General features: G+C 41.6%; 1 pseudogene; it reads right to left on the bottom strand.

Annotated features, from left to right (window-relative positions):
• Positions 1–431: 431 nt before the first annotated feature.
• Positions 432–4,103, bottom strand: LOC107575274 (uncharacterized protein K02A2.6-like; annotated as a pseudogene).
• Positions 4,104–4,870: the final 767 nt, after the last annotated feature.

Below are 4,870 nucleotides of genomic sequence, written 5' to 3'. Positions count from 1 at the left end.
TTCATTGTCACTCTACAACATCCCTTTTCCCACAAGCTTACATAATAATCACAATTACAGTTTACAATTTACAATTCACTTTTTTTCTTCTTTTTTTTTCAGTCTTCAATTCACATTCAATATTACTTCAGTTCATAATCTTTCAAATGGGTAGGCAACTTCCTGGTTCTTTGTGACCCTCTCATAATTACAACAGGACTAGCAGATTTATTCATTTCAGTGATTATCTCCGAATGTTGAGAGGAATCCCCAGATGCTTCAGAGGGATTAGTTTTACTAGAAATGTCCTCAGTCCCTGTTCCCTCAGTCTCTTTAGCAACTACAGGTGTTGAGCTTCCAGGAATGTCGAAATCAAGGAATTTACAGTCCATTCCCTCTTCTGAAGGGTTTACAAGCAATTTCTGTAAGGCATGAATTTGATCCACATGCCGTCAAACCACTCGCCCATCGCCCACCATTACTTTATAAGAAAGTGGTCCAGTCACAGTCACTATATGGCCCGGAATCCATTTTCGGTCCATAAGTAAAGTTCCAAGTAAGTACTGGATCTCCAATACAAAAACTCTGTTCACGAGCCTTTTTATCATGATAGATTTTTTGCTTTTGTTGTTGTTCATGAATTTTCCCTGTCAAATCAGGATGTATAAAGTCCATTGAACAGCATAATTTCCTTCTATACAACATTTCCGCTGGAGAGAGCCCTGTGGTGGTCTGAGGAGTGATCCTATAACTGAATAAAACGAGACAATCTAGTTGCTATTGTTCCATCAACATTTTTTTAGCATGTTTTTAACAATTTGGACAGCCCGTTCCACTAAACCATTACTGGAATCATGGTAAGGTGCAGAAGTAACATGCCATACTTTTTATGAAGGAACTCTTTGAATTCGGCACTACTGAAGCAAGTACCATTATCTGATACAATCAGTTCTGGTAATCCATGGTTACTGAAGCTCTTCCGCAAACATTCAATAGTGGAGGCAGATGTGGCTGAATTCACTGGATACACGTCCATCCATTTTGAATGTGCATCAATCAAAACAAAGAACATTTTTCCCATGAATGGTTCTGCATAATCCACATGCAAATGTTGCCATGGTTTGTCCGGCCAATTCCAAGGATGCAGTGGGGCAACAGCTGTAACATTCCTATGCTCTTGGCATGTACAACAGGTTTTAACCAGCCTTTCCACATCCTGATCTAACTTGGGCCACCACACAACTTCTGGCCAAAGCTTTCATCCTAGACACTCCTGGGTGACACTGATGCAATTGTTTAAGAACGTCTGGTCTACCCACACTGGGAATGATTACTCGGGCCCCCCAAAGCACACAACCATCCTGTACGCTTAATTCATCTTTCCTTAATGTGAACGGGTCAAACTCTGTTCCTTTTAATTCATGCAAACATCCACGTTGCACTGTTTCTCTTACCCGAGATAATACTGGATCTTTTCTTGTCCACTCCCTCACCTGTTCTGCTGTAATCAGGGTGATATCAGCATTCTCCAGAACTCTTTCCTCCTGCTCGGTGGAAGATTCCATTGGCAATGGTAGTCGACTTAGAGCGTCTGCGTTGCCAGCCTTGTAGATGATGTTGCATTCGTATGCTCTCAGGGTCACAGCCCATTGCTGGATTCTAAGAGAGGACATTTGGGGAACAGCTTTTAACTCGTTAAATAAAGACAACAAGGGTTTATGGTCCGTAACGATTGTACATTTTCGACCATACAGATACTTATGGAAGCGCTGTAAGCCAAACATTACAGCCAACCCTTCTGTGTCCAACTGCAAATAATTCCGCTCAGCTTGATTCAATGTTCGTGACATAAATCCTATGGGTCTTTCATTTCCATCAGGCATCTTATGCGAAAGAACTGCACCTAAGCCACAAGGAGAAGCATCACATGATAAAATCACATCCTTCTGGAGGTCATAATGGACCAGAACTTGTACGGAGTGAATCATTTTTTTAGACTGAGCAAAAGCAGCCTCTTGTTCCCCAGCCCAGTTCCATTTGGCATCTTTTCGCAGCAATTTGTGCAAAGGGGCTAAAACAGTAGACAGGCTGGGCAAGAACTTATCGTAATAATTTAAAAGTCCTAAATAAGCCTTAAATTCTGTCACATTCTTTGGTGAGGGAGCATTTTGAATAGCTGTCACCTTTTCTGGTGCGGGATGGAGGCCTGTGTTATCCACTTTATGACCCAAGAACATTACCTCTTTTTCCATGAAGGAACATTTACTCCTTTTCAACCGCAGTCCTGCTTCCTGCAATCTATCCAATACTCTAGCAAGAGTTTGAAGATGCTCTTCATCATTACGACCGGTTACCAGGATATCATCAAGGAAAACTGCCACATGTGGAAGACCTTGCAGTACCCCCTCAATGGTCCGTTGGAAGATGGTGGGGCTAGAAGAGACTCCAAAAGGTAAAACACGGTAAGTAAACAGCCCTTTGTGGGTATTCACTGTGACATATTTCCTGGACTCTGCATCTAATGCAATCTGATGATAAGCATGGCTCATATCCAATTTTGTGAACTTCTGTCCACCCGACAAAGTTGCAAACAAATCCTCTATCTGAGGAATAGGGTATTGTTCCAACTTTGAAACTCTGTTTACCGTTAGCTTGTAGTCCCCACATAGACGTATGGTATTATCAGACTTTAAAACAGGTACTACAGGTGCAGCCCATTCAGAGTGCTTAACAGGTTCTATGATGTGTTCTCTTAACAGGCGTTCTATTTCAACTTCAACCTTTGCCTTCATTGCATAAGGGACCGGTCGGACTTTGAAAAACCTTGGAACCGCTTCCTTATCTACATAAATCTTTGCTGGTGGACCCTTCAATTCCCCCAACTCCTCTTTAAACAATTCTTCATGTTGGCTAAGGACTTCAGGCAAAGTTAAATTTTTCACCCCTTGCATCCTATGTAGAGCCTCCCATTCCTTCCCCAATTCCTTAATCCATTCTCTGCCCAATAAATTGGGTCCTGTTCTGGGTACTACCACTACCGGTAACTCCTTCACTGTGCCTTTGTATCGGACTTCTACTTGTGCATAACCCAACACGGTTAGAGCTTGGCCAGTGTAAGTCTTTAAATTCAAAGAACAAGTCTTTAATTTAGGAATTTTATCTGTTTCCCACAATTTGGCAAAGTTGGACCTATTCATTATTGTCACACCACATCCTGTATCCACTTCAAACTGTGCATTTGACTCATTAACAGCCAATGTGATGGTAAGCGGCGCTACTTTTGGAATTCCTGTTTCCTGTAAACTGTAAAAATACCTTCTTCCTCAGATGCACTTTTTTCATCTCTGCTCACATTCTTTGTCCTCCTCTTTCACGTCTAACTCCCCCTTGGAAGTTGGATTCCCCAAGGGAAGTTTTTGATCTACATACTTTCATTATGTGTCCTTGTTTTCCACATTTATGACATTTCTCAGAAGCAAATATACATTCGTTAGCCAAATGTTGCAAACTTCCGCATCTGTAACATGCTCTACCTTGACCATCATCTTGCTTTACTGACATTTCATGCACTCTTACTGAAATGGATGTTTCTGGGCGTTGAACTTGCAAATCTCTCACATCTTTATTGGCTGTTTCCATTGCTTGGGCTATTTTCAATGCCTTCTCAAATGTTAAATCAGTTTCTGCCAATAGTCTACGTTGAATACGGTCATCATTTATGCCACATACCGGTCTATCCCGAAGCATTTCTGTCAGTTTTTCTCCATAATCACAATCATGAGCCAATTTCCTCAATACTGCTACATAATCAAGCACAGTTTCCCCCTCTTCTCTTGATCTTGAATTGAATTTAAATCGTTGTACAATTTCACTGGGCTTTGGGTTGAAATGCTCTTTAAGTCCATTAATTCATCAAACGTCTTTGAGCCTGGTTTAACTGTACTTAATAAATTTCTCAGTAGACTGTATGTTTGACTTCCCACAGTGCTCAACAATATAGCTTTCTGCTTGGCTGCTTCTGTAATCTCATTTGCCTCGAAGAAATGTTGCAATATTTCACAATATTCTTCCCAAGACTGGGACTGACTATCAAATGGTGTGACTGTTCCTACCAGATTGGCCATCTTTTCCAAAGCTCCAACTCATAGAGATCCAGTTTCTTTTCTTCTTCACCTTTTCACCTTCCAAAAAACTCCTTCCGTCCTCAAAGTATTCCCCTTTGCTTATCCTCGTCGCCAAAATGTAATAACTTGAGGAGGCATGAGATCTGTTCAAGAGTGCATTTACTCAACAGAATGCATCAACCAGCAGTACACTCGATCACCTCACAGGTGAAGTCAATTTACACACACACCAAGTTCTTCTCTGCTGCTTTTTAAGCAAATATCAATACAGCTTTAGCCTGCCCTCTACAGGTCATCACTACAACTGACACTTCATTGTCACTCTACAACAATTTTTAAATTGCTAAAATGTTCAAAAAAGCATCTGTTATAAAATATCAATTTCTGATGTCGCCAATAATTAGAGATGCACCGAAATTTCGGCTGCCGAAAATTAGTTCACTGCTCAGGTTTCACTTTCACGTGGTGTGACTCTCTTGGTGCTTTTCCACTGCATGGTACGGCACGGTACGGCTCGGTCGGTACGGTTCACTTTTGGGGGGTTTTCCACTGGGTACAGTACCTGGTACTTTTTTTAGTACCACCTTGGTTGGGGTTCCAAGCGTACCGTACCGTTACCAAAACGTGACGTGTAAACTCTGCTGATCACGGATTGGCCCAGAGAAAATTGTCACTACCTGTGTCACTGAACTTGCGACATGAGACACAAACAGACCTGCTAGATTTAAATCAGCACAGCCAGCGAAGGATCGAACGCAACTGTTTTG

The sequence above is a fragment of the Sinocyclocheilus grahami genome, unplaced genomic scaffold (assembly GCF_001515645.1).
Source record: "Sinocyclocheilus grahami isolate Dianchi unplaced genomic scaffold, SAMN03320097.WGS_v1.1 scaffold2545.1, whole genome shotgun sequence".
NCBI classification, from domain to species: domain Eukaryota; kingdom Metazoa; phylum Chordata; class Actinopteri; order Cypriniformes; family Cyprinidae; genus Sinocyclocheilus; species Sinocyclocheilus grahami.
Note: the sequence above shows the minus strand (reverse complement) of the source record. Positions and strands in the feature narration are given on the sequence as shown.